Genomic DNA, 22788 nt, shown 5'->3' on the forward strand with positions numbered 1-22788 from the left:
TCCAGCGGTAGATGCAAAAAAGATTTTGCATCACAGGCGTTTACTGTTTGAATTCCTAAGAGTCAACTAATACGACGCTCCCGCCTGCGTATATCACGCGAAAAGACCGCGAAGGTGAAATCAGTGACATTCAGGCTCCAACGGAGGCTTACCAAGAATCTTTCTTCACGCGCACCATTCGCGACTGGAACAGGCAAAGGGGAATTGACTGTGGTGCACAAATAATTCTCCGCCATACAAGATTCCCTGCGGTGTACGGATGTGTGGGAGCTAACGCACTTACACAGCTGCTTGTTCACCGGTGACACGGGCGATGATCAGCAGGAACAAGAGCAGTTACGCCGACGGGAGAGGCTGCTTGCATAAGCCAGCGCCTTACGTGGCGCGCCGGCCACTTCCCTCGCGGGCTGCGAGCTGCGGCAGCGACTCTCTCCGGCAGCTCGCTGCCGTGGCGGTCCGGCCTTGGCCTTTCCGGGCCTCATCACTCTCCCCGTGACTGCTGGCGGGATTTATCGCCCCGCGCAACTGCCACAGTGGCTACGTTCTGTGGCGACACGGACGCTTTGTCAGTTTACGCGCCAGTGTGGCCACTTCCATTGTAGAAATGCGGACCAAGGCCTGCCGGCCAGACACCACAACGCAGCCGCGGCCATTATTTCACGGCTCAGCTGCCCTCTGACATTCATTCCCAGTTTCCCAAACCGTGCCAGCCGCTGTTCCTGCCTAAGGCGACCTTTTAGCACCTTGGAAGTGGTCGCAACTCCGGTGATGACTCATCCAACTCGTGGAGGTTAACCTGCGTCCTGCGGTCAGGAACAAAAACTCTACTGGAACCTGCCGTGGGCTGCAAAAGAAAACGCCTTTGTGGAACGCATCAATTAAGGTCTGATGCCGATAATACGAGGGAGCAATCAAATGAAAACCGAAAACCCGCCACAAACTGATCACCACGAAAATAATCCCCATACGCGTTAAGACATTTATCCCACTGGGGGACGGGATGACCAATTCCTGCTCCGTAGAATGCGGTCGGTCACTGACAGGTTCTCAAACGCACTTCTTCGTCTGATTGAAACTTTCTGCACGTCGCCAAGTAAGTGAAAATCGCACAGTAAAAATGTAGCTTTAGCCCGATTGGCAGTTTGGGGGGCGGGTGTTATCGTGCAACGTCATAATTACGCCCGACGGCATTCCGACAGCCCCGAGAGCAAACGAGAAAGCCAATAGTGGAAACATCCCAGAAGCTCAAGATCGTACTAGCTGGAGAAAACTGCTAAACGCAACAAGTGTGAGCGAAGTGAATCAGTAGTTGGCCACACGCTAACACTGACCTCGCAATGGTGCAATGGACATTTTCCTATTCGAATGACCGAGCGAGGTGGCGCAGTCGTTAGCGACCGGACTCGCATTCAAGACGACGACGTTTAAAACCCGCGTGCGGCCATCGTGATTTAGGTTTTCCTGATTTCTCTTAAGTCGGTTCAGGCAAATCCCAAGATGGTTCCTCTGAAAGGGCACGGCCGACTTCCTTCTCCATCCTTCCCTAATCCAATGGTACCGATGACCTCGCTGTTTCGTCTCTTCTCCTCCTCCTCCCCCCCTCCTCCTCCTCCCCAGCACCAAAACATAAATCAACGAACCAAGCAGCAAGCAAGCTATTCGCATGGCCACGGCCTTTATCAGCTTCAGTTGACCTAGAAACTGATGGAGAGGGTTACATTGTCTCTGATCTACAGTTTAATACGGAATTATCAGCAAGGAGCTGCTTTCCATTTAGATCCATATACCACAAGCCATCGTATCGTATATGGCGGAGGAGTACTTCGTTACCGATGTCAATTCCCACTATTTTGTTCCAGTCGAGAATGATGTGCGGCAAGGAAGATTGTTGGCAAGCCTCCGTGTGAGCTCTAACATATCTGATTTTACTTTCATGGGCTTTCCCCGAGATATAAGTTGGGAAAAACAACGTATGTACTGACTCTTCCAGAAGTGTGCTCTCTGGGAACAGTGAAACACAATTGATGCCGAACATCTGTTTTAGCGTCTGTGACTATTTTGGGGTTACTAACCGGAACGCGCTGCTCTTCTTTGGATTTTGTATAATTCATCTGTCAATCCTTTGTGGCAAGGGTTCCACAGTGACGAGCAGTACGAGTCTCAGTCTAAGAAGGGTTTTGTGAGCTATCTCCTCCGTGAGTAGACCGTACTTCTTGAGAATTCCTTCACTGAATCTCCAGTCGGGCATCAGCATGTCTCGCGATAAGTTTCACGTGGTCGTTCCACTTTACATCGTTCCGCACGCGTATATCCTGATATTTGCAAGAGGTGGATATTTTCCTGTGTGCGATGAAACATAGCATTTGTTTCAACTGAAGGTAAACTGCAAACCCCACACATCCTCTCCAGATCTTCCAGTACTCTATTAACTCTTCCTAGCGGTGCCAGTATGGTTCTTTTTATGTAGTCATTGTAAAGATGATCTGATAGCGCACAGCAGAGATCCAGGGAACGAGATGAAGCACGAAGTGCGCAGTATAGTCGCATCAGCTGGGGGCAGGCAGCCTCTGCGTGTCCTAGCAGCGCGGCGTCCTCGAGGTGTGTGTGTGTGTGTGTGTGTGTGTGTGTGTGTGAGCGCGCGCTCGCCTTGTCCCACCTAGCGGACCGCCCACGGCAGCAATACATTCCGCACAGCCCAGCACGGGTCCAAAGTCTGCTGCGAACACTAGGAGCACAGACCGGGCAACACCATCTGACTGACGCACACACTGCAGTATACTTGTTAAACCCCGACACAGTAATTACATGCCCCGACAAGGCGGGTAAGCTGAGAGGAAATTATATGCCAGAAAACCTCTCGAGAATGGGAACTTAAGGACAGAGCAATCCACAATACGTGTAATTAGCACGAAGAAATAATAAGGGGTAATTACGAGTCGTCATTTAAAGGGCTGAAGGCAGTCGCTAAATCTAAGAAACAATGAAGGGAGGAAAAAAATTGTGTCTGTTGCACTGATTTTGCCACGAGATACAGAAACAGTTTTTGGAGTTTGACCATAAAAAAAACTTTGATTAAAGAGGGAACAAAGACTTATAGGAAAGAGAAGTACTTGCTAAATACAATCATCTGAGAAAACACTGTCTTAATTTATGAAATAATACTATTTACAAACGCAGGGTGGCCAAAGCAAGAGCGATCTCTGGACGAAACTACCTCATGCGAATTAACTTGCGTATAACGCAAAAGTTCTACTAGTATCAAATATAACACTGAAATGAGCGAGGTATTTCTAACTCTGAAGAGCACAGATCTATCGAAACTAAACATGGGCCAAACATGGGCCGTGCGAAACCCACAGAAGGGAGCATTGCAAGGAGTGCAGTAGATATGAGAAACGAGACGATAAACATAAGGAACTGAAGGCGACCTCAAATCAATCTTCGGACTGGTGCCCGGAAAGAAAAGGCAGTGACAAATGTGTGAGCATCTCAGTAGCCCATTATTAAAATAAGCGCCAGAGCAATATTCGAAACAAAGATTACCAAATTAAATAAGTGAAAAAACTGTCTAGATCGCGATGATATTTTATTAAAATGACCGGTTTCGGCCTATTTTAGGGCATCTTCAGACAGCACCATCAGTTGACGTTCTCGGTGCGTGCTACAGCCAGTTTTACTGCTCAGCAGTTTCAGCGACTGAGATCAACTGGCTGTATAGGCCGAAACCGGTCATTTTAATTAAGTACGATCGCGATCTAGACTGTTCCTTCACTGATTTGGATGGATTACAAGATCGCTGCTTTCCGAAAATGTTACCAAAAATTTTGGAAGATTAATAAGGCAATAATGCAATTAATGGTCAACACAAATGTGCTGCAGAGTTGTTTTTGCTCAGTTGTAGTCTTGTTGGCCAGTCAGTAAACAATACAAGAAGGGACATATAGACTTCATCTTTAGGCTCCTGGAAAGGTGGATCATCAGAACCTAAATCCATAAAAGGTTATTCCACAGGAATTAATTGACAAAGCTGAAAATTAACACAGACCTAACGACTGTTAGTTTGCGCGGTAAATACAGTAATAGTTATCCGTAAGAGAAGTCGGAAACGAGCGTGACTCGCCGCGTCTTACACCTCCTCAAGTGGAGGACAGTTTACCTTGGATGGCCAAACGGGGTTCTGGATTTGGCAGCGAGCGCTCCACGGCCCAAGGCTGTCGACTGCGGGGAACATTCCAGGCACGCCGCTGAGGCAGGTGGATGTCCTCTGCGCACAGCGCCTCTAATCGCTGCATTAACGCGCTCTACCCTATCCTTACAATGCCGTTTTCGTCAGAAGGTACGCGTGATTCATGAACGATTGTCGGGATTGTGACGAGAGTATTTATTTTTACGTACCGTTTACAAACCGTCACTATCGTTGATGGGTTTACATTTTACATTCTCTCTCTCTGCCCCCCTCCCCCTCTCCCTTGTTACTATTTTTACATTTCCATTCTTGTCTGCGGGCAGAAGCGATTATAAACATTTCCTGTTAAAGTCTTTATCGAAGACGCTCTAATTTACCAACTTTCAACCAGAATTTTGTTATCAACATCACATTGTAAATCATCGTCCTGTTAGATGTGCTAAAAATGCCTCGCTGTTTCCCGTAACAGGTCACGGTTTAAGTAAGGGGGCAAAGACAGGCGTGTGAAAGATACTACAACACTGAAAAGATTAAATAAAAGAAAGGTTCATGAATGGTATTGAAAGTCATTGTGAAAGGATATTTATGATCAGTTGATCACTTAGCTGTCCTGCGTGGATAGTGAGAAAGAATTACCGGACCTGTCTGAGATAAAAGTGGTAATGAGCAAACCGAAGAAAAACGAAGTAGTGAATGGTAGCAGATATAAGCGATGAACTTACCGAAATTGAGAACTACAGAGTAAAGTGCTACCTTGGGAGCAAAAATGGAGCATGGGTGAAGGAAGGAGTACATAAAAAGCAGACCAGCACAGGCAGAGAGAGCATTCCTGGGCAAAAAAGGTCTTTAGCATCAATCATCGACTTTAATTTCAGGAAAATAATTCTGAGAATGTTCGTTTTCAGCACAATATTGTATGGAAATTTGGGCGGAGGGAAAACTGGGGCAAAAAGAGAATCTAAGCATTTAAGATGTGGTGTTATAAAATGATTTAGAAATCTACGTGGGCTACTGATAAATGAGATTCACAGAAACGGCAGGAAAGGAATACATGGTAAACTCCAAAGAAGGGGTAGAATGATAAAACGTGTTGAGACATCAAGTTATATCTTACATGGTATCTGAAAGGGCTGTAGGAGACAACAAACTAGAATACATCCAAAAAATAATTGTGGACGTTTGGTGCAGGCACTGCTCTGAGTTGAAGACGAAGTCCTGGTGGGCAGCATCAGATCAAATCAAGTTATCAATTCTCAACCATAAATTAATTAAAATTTGAGTTAACTCTTTCGACAAATGTATTTTGTGCCTTACAATTTTAGCATGTATGCCTTCCTTTTTTTAAAAAAAAAAGGATGTTAATCAGTTAGTATAAACATTAGAGAAAGACAGTCAAATTAGTATCTGTATAATATTTAATATCGTGCACGCTTAAGAGAGTAAATAATATTCAAGATGAAAACAAGTATTACGATGACGTAGCAGAATGACCATTTTAATGTCTCTTCATCCTGTACGATTTAAGAGTACAGTAGACATGAATCAGAAACGCTTTTTTAAAAACTGGCTTCGGTGAGGGAGGGGGGGGGGTGCTCCTATGGGTAGACCTGAGTGAAGCTCATTTTGTTGCAATCCCTGCCTCTGTCGCTGTGCTCTTTGACGTCTTCCGCGCAGTTCCTAATTCTACCAAACTTCAGAATCACTTTGAACTGCAGAAACAATCTCTAAACACTAGACGTTTATTTGGAGGCCTTTTAGAGGAAGGGGAAGATTAAACACTAACATCCCAATAGCGCCTAATTATTTGAAGCATGAGCACTGATTTAACCGGGGCGGGATGCAACAATCCGCCGATTCATTTCAAAGCACAGCAAATTTAAATAGTACGAGCGGAAGAGATGTTTTGAACACACCTCATCCAGAAAGCCCACACGCAAATTTTACAGCTAAACCAGAAGTTAGAGTATTAGCTGATATAGTAGAGCATTTTTTTTCTGTGAAATTGGTATGTGATACCGCTAAATTAAAATAGTGCCAGTTGCCAGCCTTGCAACATGTTGCACTTAACGGAATGCCCTCAGCCGTTTCCTAGTCACAAAGGCTCCTTTGCCCCTTGACGGAGCCTACAGAGTAGGACTGGGATTCACCAGAGACGAGCTCGCCGTAGCAGGCAGGCCGTTTCGTGCGCGCAGAACGGTTGCGCATGCCTGTCTGCACAAGATGTACGGCCAGGGCCCTGACATACGAGCGTTCCCCGCAGAGGTAAGCGCATTGCCTGCAGGCGTGATGTCAGTGCCAAGAAAGTCGCTGCAAAGAACCGTGTTTAAGGCAAAGGCTCTGCAGAAAATGTCAGTGGAAAAACGGCCGCAAAGCCTACTTATGTCGCAACACGTGGCTATCGCAGGTGACTCAAATGCACAACGAACTACGGCGAAAGAAAATCCTCTTTTATCAACTTGTCAAACGGTCTTCTGCGTGACAAGTAGTAAAGATAGCAAACGAAACATACTGACTTCGAAAGGATATTCGAAGTATAATGGATTTATGTAGGTGAGTGTTTCTAGATTTTCAAAACCCTTTCGGTTTTGTACTATACAATATCTAAAAGAAGTGTTGATACAGAATACTTAGTCTGATTTGAGACCAGACACAGTACTTCAGTCCAAGTTGAACACATCCCAGTTGGAGAGTACTCCATTGGTACAGGAGAAATTCTAGATGTGTCCCAGAAATGTACGATAGGACTGCAGCTGTTCGTATTATATTTTACTGACTTAGCTGATATACCAAGTAGAAATCTGACTTTTCGCAAATGACATATTAACTATTTGTTTAAATTTATAGTAGCATCTAGTAAAATTCGACAAAATTGTTGCTTAGTCCAATGACTCGTTCTTAATGTAGACAAATAGAAATTATGTCTTTAATGAAAGAAATCTGGCAACACGAGACTCTCGTAAATAGAGTCGGCCATCTAATGCAAATACGCTAGTGTAAAATTTCAAGCGCACAATAACTAGAACAGTCACAGCTTCAGACGTAAGTGAAGCAAATCTTAGGCTTGTAATCATTAAGACACTGGAAAACATTTCACTTACGAAAGATATTGACTGAAATTTTTGCTGCTCTTCTTGGAATACTACTCTATTTCATAGGCTACATGTAGGGTCTGACTGACAGCGTTCATAGTGCTATACAGAGAAGAGCAAAACTAGTGATTACAGAATTGTCTGACTGGCGGACATCTATAGAAGTGTTGAAACACCTAAACTAAGAGACTATCTACCGCGTACTGGCGTTCAGGACAGAACCAATTGATACTCTTCACCCTTTTACAAGACATTCGTGTCCTGACCGTAAAGATAAAATACTTGTTAGTAACCGCAGAGGGATACGAGAAATCTTTCTTCTCTCACATAAGGGATTGGAACAATGCTCAGTCTGTGTTCCAATTGATATACCGATTTCTTTCGATGAGTTTCGATAATGTGCGAGTGACTCTCACTCACCTGTTGCATTTATTGTCTGGCTGTAAGAGGTGGTGGATCCGTCTATCCAGTTACTGGAACTAATGTAGGAAAAACAAACCAAGCTTGAAGTGCAAGGATTTAAACCCTACTCCTTTCGGGCGCCAGTCCGTGATCTTAATTGTTGCGTTTTCATATTCGGTGGCACACTTACGGGGTAACAAGAGATGCAGAGGGGTACGAAGCTCTCTGCGACTGTACAGACGCTACGTTACGTCAGGACAAACGTCATAACAGAAAAATACGTCGGTTACTACAGCGGAGGAATCGAGGGAGATACGTATCGGTCGTATAATGAGACGACATGTATCCACTCCGGATGCATATCTTACGTTGCCGTGGGTTGCGAAGAGATTTGCGGACACTGCGGTGCGTCCATCATTGGCCGGCGCTATTACCTTTCCTTCCAGCCAGCGCTGATCGTTCTCCAGGGAATGTGGGCCGCTGTTTTCTCAGAGCCTCGAAGAGGCCTCGCGTCTCAAGACGGCGGGCGTCCTTGTGGAGAAAGGCGCAGAGCGAGGAGCCGGGCGAGTGGGTGGGCGCCTCGCCCACGCGTGCTAATGGAGAGCCCCGTGCTCGCTATCCGCCCCTCTTCAGTACCCTATTTCGACTGTAAACTCATCAGTCACTCGAACGTCATAATGGACACGACATGTGGAGTGTGGGAAAGCCCGAGAGGACAAAACATGACGTATGACTGACGTCGTCCTAATTATTATCCCCATCCTACCCCCATACTGTCCACTGAACCTTTCTTACTTCATTAGTATAGCAACTCGATTAAAATAAAGTGACTAACAACAATTTAGCGTGAAAGGGGCGACTATGTCGTTTCGCCTTGGCCCGCGAGCACACCATGGCTGCAGCTGCAACATCTCACTGTTGTTACTAGCACTTGAAGGGTGAAACGTGGCTACACTGAGCCACAGCGCCAAAGATCGCGCCAGAGAGTGTTGTTCTGCCGCCTCCACTGGCAGTGATTGAGACGTAGCGGCAAGCAGTTCTTACCGAGAAGTTGTGGTGGACACTGTTTGTCGTGAACTCTGAGTGGATATGTGGTAGTAGGGAGTGTTTGTTCCATGTTTTATGCAGTTATTTGATGGGAGAGATAGCAGATGTTGTTCTAATGGAGATATTGTAATGGTCAGAGTGCATTTCGTCAATATATATGGAGGTATTTTCTTTTATTCTTTTATTCTTTCAGTGACCTGAATAATGTGTCATTACAAGTTCAGTCAACAAAGCATCTGGCGTGTGTTCTTGTATTAGAGTGTAATTCTGGTTTTCTTGCGCAATTATAGTATTTCTAATTTTCTTTTATCACGTCAGTATAATTGGTATTTAAAAATTCTTGTTTTGTTGAAGAACCGTGCCAGATGTGCGTTGAGTCATACTACCACATACAGAACAGCTACACTTGTGCTATGTTGGCTTCGTAGATTTTATAGTTGCTGGAGACTTAATTAATTAATTGTATTAACTGAAATTTTCCTTTCATTCTTTGTTGTTGTTTCATGCAGTCAGATTGCGTACAAAAACTAGTCAGGGCCAACCGTTTACGAGAGACTGCGTAACCGGACAGTAAAAAAAAATTATTTGCATAATTATAAAATTTATTTAAGAAAGCCCCCATGCAAGGGTGACCAGAAGGCATGATCAACCTCATTCCCGATTGGTTGCTGGCATGAGGGTTGTCCTGTAAACCAACAATTGCCAACCACGTTATTCTGATCGTGTATAGTTCGACTAAAATGCTGAAAGGTGGAAGTTGCCACACATTATTCGAAAAAACCGATATTCAGTGGGTAGACCTACTCATTGAATTCTCATGCGCATCCCTATGCCTTGTCTTTTATAATGCGCTCTTGTGCGGAACTTAAGAACGCAATATTTTGCACATGATTTGTCACTACCAAGTAACATTGCTTTATGAGACTTCGACCGCACATAGAACGAATTGCTACAGTATAGTACAGAAGATGATTGAAAGAAATGAAATACGCCATGACACGAACAGAAATGACACGTCATTGAAAAGACAATAACTGCACGGAAGTCGCTGCGATTTATGGTGGTGCCCTGAACATTACGAAAGGCAAGACATGTTTCTTAATAGGGTGTGTCATCACGGACAGCAATCCGTGCTCTGCAACGTGCTCACATGCTGGTGCCATGGTCTCATTCCTCCACCAGCGTCACTGACAATTGCTGAATGGTCGTTGGTGCACGTGGACGTGCTTTATCCCACACTTGCTGGATTGGATTTAAGTCTGGGGAACAGGTAGGCCAGTGCATTCGCCAAATATTATGTTCCATGAGCCACTATATGTGCGCTGTTCGATGCTGTTGCGCACTGCCATCCATAAAAATGAAGTGAGGTCCGAATGCACCCCCGAAATGACGTACGTGAGGAAGGAGTACAGTACAGTATGATGGTCTTGGCACCATAGCAAACGGTGGCGCCGATGTGGGGATGTCAACGGAACACAACGTACTTGACGGGCAAAGAGAACCCCCATGAGTCCTATAAAACTTAGCTGCAATTGCACACGCTGACTGACCTAGGACCCTTCTTGTCTGCTGCACAATGTGGTGGTCATCTGCTGCTGTAATTAGGCGTGGTCGACCGCGTCTTCTTACGCAGCGGTGCCTGTGGTTCGGAATGCTCTCCACGCAAGTAAAATAATGCTGTGAGCAATACCAAACTTCTGCCCTACGATCTTCACACTTCATCCCTCTTCAAGTTTGCCAATAATTCTTCCCTATGTGAAGTCACCCAGATGTCTCCGGACCATGTTATAATGAGGAACACAGCGCACCCTAACTGCTCGCTATTTGCAACTCTCTGTCTTTCCCCGTTTCTTCCACGGCCTTGTGTTGCGAGGCCAGCCCCATTTGGTGCTATAGCCACGCTGAACCCACGCCATGTGACTCAGCTTTCTGTATACCACAGGTCCTGAAGTTTTGCAGTGCAGTGTAATACATTCCCGTACATCAAGGGAGAGTTTGCAGGGAGAGGCCCCAGAGTCCCATATATCTGCATAGCTGCGCTACTGTTAAGAGCATGTTAGTATACAGTTTGTGGTGGAAAACTACTCCGATGTGATTCTTTTTCCAAATTTAGTTCTTTCTACATTAAAGTGCAGCAATTTAGAGCGACGGCGTACGTCTTATTGCTGTTTCGTACACTGCTGAGTACGGTGTTTTGAAAATGGCGTTACTGCCAAATTTTAAAGCAGTTCAACAGGACCGTGCCCAGTCAAGCACTATGGTGCTCGGAACAGTCTTCGGATTGATTACCGGTTTACTCAGTAAATGAGAAAACAGCAGAACGAGCATGATTCAAACTAGCTAACCGCTTGCAGAAAAAGCGAGCTGTTACGAAATTTTAGTCTGGCAATATGTATCTAAAATGCCGCAGAGTACCTTCCTCCGGGGAGAGGTAATCGCTGTTGTTCGCCAGCTGGCAGCCGACGTGGCGGCATTCCGCAGCCGTGACCTCCGCAAGGCGCAGGTCACTGCGAGCGAGCGGTGCCAACCTAACAGTTCAAAGCGCCGCGCAGCGAGAAGACATTCTATACTGCACACAAAACGTACTGCAGATCGGGAAGGAATAACCTCACTGTTGGAATTAACAACGTAACTTAAAAAAATTAGAAGCTTAGTGGTTTTGAGCAGGAATAAATATATGTTTCAGAGACTTGTGTCTATTTCTGTGGCGTAGGGGAGGCAAGCAGATCAATATTCCAGGTAACGAATAGCTAATATAACCAATAATTAGTACTTCTGTCTTGTGGTAGGTCTTAGCCACGTCTCCCTGTTTTGTACTTACCTCTTTAGTTCCACGTAGTCATCGTTTTCCCCACTGATACTATCCCTTGGTTGGTTTCTCCTCCTCCTCCTCTATCATTCCTTCAGTCTTTTGCTGGAGTAAATACTAGCGTTTCCAGATGTTGCATAGTCAATTTTCTTTCCTCTGTAACATGCAGGAGGTTTATGTTCTCCCCGAATCTTGCCAACACCTCGTTCCTCACCCAGTCTTCCCAACGCACTCCAGTTTCTTCCATACCCAAGTTTCCTGTGCATCCAACTGTCTCTGCATCTTTTCGTTGTTAAGGTTTCTACATGTGTAAAACTATGTTCCATATGTATAGCATTTGGCCCGCATAACTATTTGCTATTTTTATGACCTTTTGCTACCGCTATGTACAAAAGTATTACGCAAAATGCGTTCCACTAGGTTCTACACTCAAGCTACCGGCAGTACACCTGGCGATAAACCTTTTCCTTAATGATTATTGGAAAAATCCTCTCCCTCTAATACCTTGTTTTGCTCCTTGCGATTGTAAACGTATTCTTTCAGACAAATAAACCAACTTGTCCTTTGGCACTGTGTCTTGTAAAGTTTTCCTTATGCTTGCACGTACCTGTGATTCTCGTGGAACTGACTTTGCACAAACAAGCGTAACTTGCAGACGAGAGCCGAACGAGACTATATCTTAATTTACATGTGTTGTTGAAATGTATTACCTTGACAAGGCTTTTGCGCTGAATCATGTTAGGAATGTGTGTCAAACTAGTATTATCTAACGGCAGGAAACAAATTTCATCTCAGTTACAGTGTTTTGAGTCCTTTATAAAGGATAACTTAACTCTTGATATGTGACGGCGCACGCACTAGGTCCAATGCAAGCAGCTGTTTTAACTGTACTGTTGACAAAATTTTTACAATATCTGTTCTAGTTAGCAAAATCAATTTTAATTGTATTGTGAGCGAAATACTTGCATCTGTTCTATTTAGCAGGTACCATACATTGTGGTTATATTTCGACATTGCCAAATACCAGTTAATCTACTGTGTATGAAGAGTGCTAACCACCGAGTGCTCCTTGGATGAAAGTTTGAAAACCCAGTCTGCTTAGTACACAAATTATTTCCTGTGAGAGTACTATGAGGAAGCAGTGATGTTTTTACGCCCTCTGCCATATATATATAAGGGCTGGGAAATGGCCTGATGCAGCAATGCAAGTGTTCTTCGAATATTATTTGTGTTTTATAAGCTTAGAATTAGAGTAGTACGAATAAAAAAATCAGCATGAGTTGTTCTACTAAGCTACTGTACTACAAGATTATTCTCAAGGAAATACCAGGAACTTTATGTTAATCGACTAGTTCGTTTCTTGAGGAAAGGTTGGTACGAGAAACGTTTCCAGTGATACTTTCCTGAGGCTGCACGCCATGCACCTTAAACTCTTGCCTTCTCTGCTGTTTCAATCTTGTTAATTACTGAAAGGGGAAGCTTAGCACACCCACTCTGACATACAATACCACGTCTACCAGCTGTCTCACCGGCTTTCGTTGATACATGCAACGGTGAAGACTGTTCGTATACATATTGTTGGGTTGTTTGGCCCGTGGGAACAAATACCAGTCAACTCTCACATAAGACACCGTGTATACAGCCAACCTTTAACAGAAAAAATCTTTATCGTACCATGTTCTCAGACAACGTACTGGACTACCCAGTTCAGCCATCATGATATTTCGTAGGTCAAGCCGTTTGCAAGTTTTACTGAACTACTACTACATGTTCTAGTCCAAGCCACTTTGACACGCACGAAAAAGTTCTTGCAGCGTGACACATGGGCAGTTTTACGCCGTGGCGTCACTTTTACCTTGGTACAGTCTCTGCATCCAGTACTATAGATTGGTGCGAAACGGTGTGAGCCACTGAAAATCGAGGTTGTTAGGCCGCGACGTATTTCTTCAGAAGATCGACGTTTCGATTCCTCTGTTAGGATTTCTTCTGGATCCCCTGTAGTCCAGTGTAGATTGCGCGCCACCCTTTCTAGTTGCGGTAGAAGTGACGCATAGAGCGTTTCCTAGTTTGTGGAGACTGCCGACAGAGGTCTCCTCGGCGGGCTTGCCCGCGGCCACGCAGCGCAGCGGACATGGAAGGTCAACGACCTCGCCCTGTCTTCCTGGTTGCGGGCGTGCGGCCAAGGCCGTGGGTGGCGCTGGCCAGAGGATAGACGCAAATATTTCACTCGTCTTTGCCTTATATTGACAGGTCAGAACCTAAAGCTGGCCCTCTGACGGTGCGTGGCACAATAATTTACTTTTCTCCAACTGGTGTGGCTAACGGTTCGTTACAGAACGCGGAAGTGATGCCCACTTACGAGTACTGTCTGGACATAAAATCTGGCTACAATATTATTGCATCTGGGAGTGGGGGCGCTTCGGTCGGCTTGTCCTGAGGTTTTATCGTGATTTATCACGAGTACATGTTGAACCACTTTACAGTATATGTACAAGTGTCCTGAAAGCGTTCAGTGTGATGCATTTTCCTCAGTCACCATTGTGTTTGTTTACTGTAACGTCATCGTATGTACCCGATAACGACCACCGCAGGCCAAGTGCAATAATATCTTAGTTTAATAGCAGAAGCTATGTGCTTACTTTGAGAGATCGAAATAATTATTGCTATTTGAGAAAGATTTTAGTTTACGGTAAGATCTTGAGAAAATTTACTTTTTCCTTACTCTCTTAATGAACAGTTTTTTTTCATTTACTCTTAATACTTTAACTGTTGGAATTTGTTCACTTTGTCTCAGTACTTTTGATTGCAGGGAAACAAAACGTCTCCAGAAGACGGTTAATGGTGGTTTTGAACAAATGGATGATTTACAAAAGGCAATGAATGAGAAAATTAATATACGGTTAAAAGGAAGATTCCAACTATACCAACGAACGTCATTTTATCATCATGAAAAGGAAACGGCTTTTGTTCATAATAAGCTATTTGTATAGCACTTCTCACAGAGAAGAAATTGGACGTAAGTGTACCATGGGTTAATAAAGCGGAGACTGCTCTCGTGTGCAAGAGTATGGTTGTTCACTACAAATATTTGGAGGATGCCACAAACAATAATAGATAGGCACTATCATGAGTGTCAGCCCCAGATCTTGAGGAAGAAAACGAAGAAAATGTAGTTATGACCTAGAAATATTAGAAAAAATAGGCGACTGGACAAATCTCGAGAACATTTTCCACCGTTGCCATGCAGTGATTCCTCTATACCGTCAACAATGTTTAATATTTGCTGCAACGTTTTCTAATATCGAATTGATCAAAAGACTATATTATGCCATCGTACCAAAGTGACTAATAGTTCAAGACGACCAAGTACAATTCCGAAAGAAATCTTGAACTACATTAACTGAACCAGTTTGAATGATTCTCTGGGAGTTCTTTTAGTACGGCTGAATTGAAACACCATTGCTTGACACATCCGGTAACGGTGCTGGTCTATTTACAAGCTTGTATAATTATTTCGTCACTACCACATAATTACTGCAATATTCACTTTACCGGTTTCAGCAATTTATTACCACCTTCAGATGTGATCGTCATGGTACATAAAAAGCTCAAATTATATCCAGTCTGATCATAGTACAATGTTGTAAAATTGTCCTTTGTGGTAAAGTCGGTGCGAAAGAAGTAAATGGTCTACGTGAAAGCATCTAACAATCCACCGTGGAGCAAACGCTAAAGGCGCAAGGAAACACGCAGCTCGGCTAGTTATCTCTGACCTTGGGCAAACCGTACCGCTGTCGTCCCAGAGGGCTGCGACTTTACTGTAGTCCACCTTATCTGCCGATTGCATTATCGCAAGGTTAAAAGACTCATTTTCTTAATTTCGAACGGTCACAGGAGTTGAACAAACTCAGCTAAATTCACATATTCTTCATATTAGTGTTTCGGAGCGTGTTTTAATAATTTAGTAAAGTTTAATGAAACTAGTTTGTTGGGTTTTCAACTACCACATTATCATGCCAATTATTTCTCAGCTGTTATTCATGCAAATTTTCAAATTATTCTGCGATATACTTAAATAAATGTAAAACCCTCTTTGCATAACCGAGAATCCAAAAGCTGAACCTTTAAGAAACATGAAAGAATGGAAAGCCTCCAAGTGTTCCGGAGCAAAACCAGACATAGTAGGTCCTCAAGTAGGTCCTGTAATTAGTAATTACCTTTATTACATTTAGATCACAACAATTCGTATCTATGTAGATGAGTGCCCTCATCAACATACGAAGTGCCCGTTCAGGGGCTTTAAGCTGGACTCGCAGGTGCCGAAGTCTATTGTAATGTAATTTGAACAGAGGAAGAAAGCTGGGAGGAAAATATGGTTGCCAGACAAAGTGATTAGTTCGTATCGCTTTGAACCGTCTACGAACCGTCGAGCAACATTTGAACTCTGAAAAGAGTAAAGGTGTCTACACTTGCAAATAAACTTGTCGATTTAAGCGGCTGAAGAGCTAAGGCCCAAACCACCGAACAACTCCATACGACAGTTATTATCTATTATATTCTTTGACGTTGTTCAAGTTATCACGATGCTATTCATTATTTGTGGTAGCACTTTCATCATCATATTAGTATCCCAAACAAGTCACTGTAGCCCTCGTGCTTTCTGACTTTGATGATTCCGTCACATTAAAATTCACACTGGGTCGAGTTTTATGCTCTGGTGTAAGCGACCGTCAAATTTTAGGAGTCTTCATTAACTCCCTGGGTAAGATTCCTCACAGATCAGAATGCTATCTGAATACAACATGCGATGGAACCATTTGTGATAAACCACTTCAATATTCAAAGGAACTGGCCTTGTCACTTATTTTTCTATATGCGTCCGACAGTACACATCTGATTAAAATTTTTGCATCCCTAGTGCCCAGATAATCTCTCCCTCTTAAACACCTGCACATGATGAGTTTCAGGGTACAATGGACATGAATCACATCTTCGGATCCATAGTAGATGGGGTAAGCACCAGTGGCAGGCTGGGCTGGAGTTGCAGCTGTGAACGTACGGCCCCCTGGTGAGAGGTTGCAGCGGACGCTTATAGCGGTAAACTCTGAGCACACGTGCGACTTAAAAGTTACTCAACAACGTGCACCTGCGCCGAGGCGGAAGCACGTCACTCGGCTAAATAAAAGGCCGACTCCACAGCGGTACTGGAGACCGAGTACATTCCTAAGGAGGAATGTGGCAATTAACTCCCTGTCTGGTTCCCGTACCCATGTTACGCACTGAGTAAAATAATCCGCATACTTATTCTGAACCGTAGTCCGGTTACTAAGCAGTGCGGAGTTGTAGCTTCTTCAACCAGTACTGTTTGTCGCGTGTATCAGAGTTTAGGTCAACTCCGGTGCAGCTATCCTGGTTCTTTCATTCATCGTCATTTCGGCTAACTTATGAACTACTTTAGTCACTCATCTAAGATTTGTACGTGTTATGTGTTACCGTTCTAGTAGACTGAGATAGCAAACGGGGGATCGGAAACTACACGAAGACCAAAGAACAACTACTTCGCGACAGATAGGGCATCAAAGACCAAGTACGACGGGATCTGGGCAATCAATGAGGAGAAACGCGAACGTGTACTTTAAGACGCTATCCGAAAATTCACATTATAGAGAAACAAATGAAAATATTAATAAGAACGGGGTAGATGCATTGTGTTTCTCCCGATTGCAACACTCCCTCGGTAAGGCCAATGGAGAGGAAGAAAGGAGGAATTAATTTAGCATAATACTGAACTAACACGTCAACGGTGCTTTCACGTTCGCATTATGGATAAGGAGAATGCCTTGACTCCATCAGAATTTTCTCAGTGTTTGCAGGAACGTTTATAGGGTTGAGAGACCGAAGATGGACGACCTCAATACAAAACCACTTTAAATAATTTTAGCTTGTTAACCCATTTTTCGCTGTCCTCATTTTACCTCAATGCAGTGAGATGTGCCAGACGTATAGCTCCAAAAACTTCGAAGTTTTGGGCCAAGAAGCCTGTTAACCCAAATAGGAAAATTATTTAATCTTCTGTTTTGCTTGTCTTTTCTAGAAATAACAAGGGGTCACTCTCATAAATATCATAAGGAACTGTCACAGCTGACTCCTGTTGATGCAGAAGCGGTTTGTCCGATGTCTATATACGGCAGCAACACGAAGGGGAAGGATGATACGAGGTCCCTGGAAATCGTCCTCTTCGCCTGTCAAAATGGACCGGGAATTTTAAAAATTGCAGTATCGTACTGGTATACTGATTTCTAAGCAAGCTGTTATTACGCTAAATTCCATGCTAAATGTTACTTTAGACTAATAAAGTGCAGCTCTCTACATCCTGAATGCAGGTTTGAGCTCCGCAGTGTTTTTTAAGTAACAAGCCAGTTACAGGGCATCCACAGATTACAGAGGACTTCTGACCACGGCGCAGTTTGACACTTCATATTAACAAATGATGCTGCAAGTAAGGGATAAATAATACACGATACTCGAACCGAAGGAATTATAGTTCCGAAGCTGTGTAAGAAAGTCCAAGTTCTGAAGCGGGTAAGCACGGAATGTAATCAGAACGTCTCAGTGCAGAGCCGTACTGAATTAAATTTCTGTTTCTGAACTCCTACTTAGAAGTCCAACAAATGTAAGGCCCCTCCCCCAATCTCCACAAATGACAACTTTTAAAATATCAGGAAAACAGCGCTTGCGAATAATATGAATGCAAGTGTGCATATAACTAATGAATTTAGTTTCTAGACCCTATAAAAGCTGTATGAAGCAACTAATGCCAACCTATTAATATGCCTTCTATAAGAAGCCGGGTTACATCATTCATTGGGCAGTAAGCACAGAGTCGGAGCACGCTGAGATTCAACAATATTTTACGAACTTTTCTTGTTCAGCCATCAAGTTCTGCGCTTCTATGAGGCAGCAGGATAAACAGTAGAATCGACTAAATGTTCTAACAACTGATGGACTAAGTTGTAGAAAGAGCTAACTGGTACGATTGTTTTTAGTTTACATAGCCTGCTAACTCACTACTTGGTAGAAGAGTAAATGCTTGTTATTTCTGGACTGGATGTTATGAAACATTGTGAAACATCGCACTAAAACAATCACCTCGCTGATTATTCCTCAATGCTGAAAGATTTCGCCGGGTCCGCGTGTATTAAATGTAAAAAAGTGAAAAATCGAGATGCCTTGACAGAACCATTGCATTTTTTCCGGAATGGAGTGATAGTTTTAACTTAAGAAACTGAATAAAAAGTTTTTTCTCCATCCTGAGAAATATTTACTAAGCGTATAGTTTACGTATAATATTCGTGACATTTGTTAATATGAAGTGTCAAACTGCGCCGTGGTCCGAAGTCCTCTGTAATCTGTGACAACACGGGAGTTACGTTTTTAAGGCTCCTCTCCTGATCCACTATTGAAGTCTCCAGTGCAAACGTTTTCTGTGTTTAGGGAAGATATCAAGACACTTTATATATAAGATTTTAAATACGTTGTGTTGTTACTAAACCAATTTAAACACACATGACGCATATGCTTGCTTTGACATCTACGGAATGTAGGACCCAGGTTTTGCTTATGAATGAAATGATTTCGCTTCGGAGATGAAAATTCGGAATGTCTGCATAATACTCTTGTTATTGAAGGTTTTAACTTACTGAAAACCCTGACAGTAATCCGAAAGTAACCAAGAAAGTCCGGAGACATTTAATGCCTTCCGTCTGTTTAGCACACAGGCGGACTACGCCGAACTTCTAGCAAGTGTGTCATGCAGTTCTGAAAGCATTATGGGCTACAATACTTCCAAAGCTGATTTCGTTTTCTCCGTGATTCACACATTTTACAGGACCATGGAGATGAGCCAATGAATGTATAAGTAGTTGTGTACCACAAAAGTTTAGAGTTTGCGAGTCCTTTTACAGAAGTAGATGGACGCGACTGTTCCGGGAAGAGGAGAGGTGTATTGCTTGTTTGTCTATCCAGCAAATTCGGTGATGCATAACACTATACAGAAGAAGGAAAGTGAACATTCCACGCAACCAACTAACAAAATAGTACACAGGAGAAAGCCAACTGCGAACCGAACTATTGTGATCACTTAGCGTATAATATGATCCACATAATTACATGTTGCAGGACCCCAGAGTGACCCTCCAGAAGGCACGTAGTAGACGTCAGAAGGTATTAGTTGTGGCCCCTTGACGAGAAGGGGAACTGCCGTGGAGTCGGGAACCTCGCCCCCCGGTGCATTCCTGGGCGCCCATTGTCATGTTAAGAGCTGGGGAGAGAGCGCGCCGGACCCAACAACAGCACCGGCGACTTCCCTGTCCATCATCTCTGGCACCAACGAGACCCAGCCTCCCACGGGACACAATCTTACAGGTGCTTCTCGCTACCTACAGACTTATAGGAAATACCGCATTGAGGCGTTCGACTATAATGACTAAACTATTGACATCCTGCATCCCTCTGCAGGTCAGTTACGAACTTTGCGATGCTTGTCACCTAGTAATTGGAACGAATCAATGCTAAAGGGTGAACCCTTAATTTTGATTTATTAATGGTAAGTTTGCCGCCAAGCAATTGCGTACACTGAAAATGGGTGTACACATATAAAACATTCAATATTATCACAATGGTCCTGGATAACGGCAAGTGAGGGAGATCAATATTGTCTAATATGGTCGAGTTATCCTCATCAAAAGGAATTTTCAGACACTTTTCTCAGAACAATTTTTTGCCCTCTTGCTCTTCTTAGGCGTCATATTTGTAGAGAGGGTTTCAACCAGTGCTGTTTCCAGCATTTTAAAATTGCGCATATTCTAGGTTTTCATCAGGACAGTTTCAAAAAAGGACAGTATCCCTCTCGAGAGGGAAACAAATGTCGGTAAATAGAAATTCGTATAACACATTAGCCTCTCAAAAGGCTAGTTACGTCCAGTGTGTAGTTCACAAGTCTTATGTCACCTATTGCACCCATTGGACATGGTATGAGCCTGACTGCGCCGCGAATCCTCTTCCATGTCCTCCGGACGTCATGACAGGGTCAAAATCTAAGGTCGTGGAAAAACATACCAAACATTCTGAGAATATATTAGAATAAAAAACCAATAACGATTTATCGCTGCGTTAAACGAGAGTGGGATTAATATGGGAGTTCCTGAAAGGGATGGAAAACCCAGAAGGAGATTCGCCGAACCGCGGTAGGTCGAATTTCGCAAAGTTGCAGTTGTGGGAGAGGAAGGCCGTGTAGCGGTTTCGTCAGAACTGCAACTCTCTTGCTCTCTGCCGTTGCTGCACATTTCTAAGCGGAGATTCGAATCACACTAGGAGCAAGAGCGAATACGGTATGCTATTTTAGTCCGTCCTAGTATAAGGAAAACACGGGAAACTTTCCTCTTAGCGAATTTCCTGTTACACGGCCATTACAGTGAGTCTAGATGGGTTACTGCCTCTGCTCAGCTTCCACTACTAATGCCACGTAACCGAATGGAAGGGAGGAGGCGTTGAGTCCGATATCTTAGAACATCCCAGTTGCTTATTAGAAGTTCGTTTCTTTTACACAGTCTCCGAGCACTTTGCCGTATTGTTGTAATAATTTTTATTATTAATTTTTGCTTTGCTGTTAATGGCATCTGCACAAGTGAGAGACATTAAAAGGAAATTACTTATGGCTAATCGAACATGGTCCCATCTTTGCACTACCACAAATTATGTCTTCACTCTATAGTACTTATCTGCAAAAGCAGGACTAGAATAACACTTTTCCCCGTATTTAATTCAAAAATTTCGAGCGGTAATTGAAGCACGCAAGGTCTAACTTTACACCAACTAACCACGCTGCAAAGGGGAACTGTCTTGTAAACGAAATCAAGATTTTAGTGGAACGTACAGGTCTCTTCTTAACATTGATAGCATCACCTACAACGTGGAAAGGTATCAGGTGGGACACCAAGTATAAAAATTTGACCATAAAAATTTTAAATCGAGCAGCGTCATGTGCTGTTGAGAGCTTCATGATGTCTTCCTGGAATGAACTTATAATATGGTAATCCGCTTTGATCTTCACGCGTTGATCAACATTTGATACGATAATATCGACAGTGAAACCAGCATCCTGCCGCGAACGTAGCTTGTGAGCTGATTACAGTAAACAACTGTCAGAATATAACTTGAGTAATACCTTGTTAAGGGGTTACTGCAGTGAGGAGAGAGGGGGGGGGGGGCGGAAGGTGAGAACGATGTTGTTGTCCTCCTGCACGGAACAATCTCAAAAAACTTAACCCTCAGTTTCGAACTTGCTACGTCAGACAGAAATCCTTCCTTCGGCTTACACCGAAAGTACTACGGCTGCCCCATAAGAGTTTATTTGATGCCGTGAGTTATTACAGAGTTCCTCAGGCGGAAATTTATTGCTGTCGGTTATTCATATAACTTACGCTCATTACCGATTTCGAAACATACCATCGTCAGATATATCCAGGAAACTAACAACAACTATACAGACTCAATGAAATACTTCCATTCTAGGATATCCGATAATCGTCGGTACCCTGTCACAAAATACACCCTACCATACCATTTTTACAAAAGTAGGTAAGATCACGTAAAATCATGTGAAAACTATTACCTTTTTGGTAGTACAAACGAAACGGACTAATCTTGGAGAGTATCAACCAAAACAAATGCTGCATTGTGTATTCCGAAATCTACCATGTATGTTGTGTGCATAATCAACATCACTAATGAGCATCTTTAGGAAGTCTAATCTTTCACATAGTAAAATACACTGCAGCTGCATGCCTCCAAGACAACATTGTCAGCGAGATGAGGAGATTAAAATCAGGAAATTACTCTGTTTGTGGAAGGAACATCCCCCAGCTCGACTTTTTTTTCCTTGCTAACATTTCAGAGTGACGTTTTTACTGTCAGTTACATCTAACCTTGATTGCTGACATTATCCAACATAATAACTCAAAGCCTTCTGTCTCCGCAAAGCTTGGAAAAATGTAGTTAAAAATTAAGCATTTGGGGCAAACCATACGGGCACACTATCAACAGGGTGTACGTGAGGTCGTCTTTTCTATGAAAACGCGAGAGAAAATGTCTGCAGCCGTCGGTCTATACATGATCACATTCAATAATATTTGAAAATGAAAGGACTTGAGAAAAAGTTTGCCAATGAATTATCTGATTACCTACAGGAGCGAATT

The 22788-nt window shown here is 43.3% G+C and overlaps 1 protein-coding gene across 1 annotated transcript in view; it reads right to left on the bottom strand.

The window, feature by feature from the left end:
- Nucleotides 1–22788, bottom strand: part of LOC126174925 (transcriptional regulator ovo-like) — a 127163-nt gene that overhangs the window by 103159 nt on the left and 1216 nt on the right. The window lies entirely within an intron of this gene.

This window comes from Schistocerca cancellata, chromosome 3 (genome assembly GCF_023864275.1).
Source record: "Schistocerca cancellata isolate TAMUIC-IGC-003103 chromosome 3, iqSchCanc2.1, whole genome shotgun sequence".
NCBI classification, from domain to species: domain Eukaryota; kingdom Metazoa; phylum Arthropoda; class Insecta; order Orthoptera; family Acrididae; genus Schistocerca; species Schistocerca cancellata.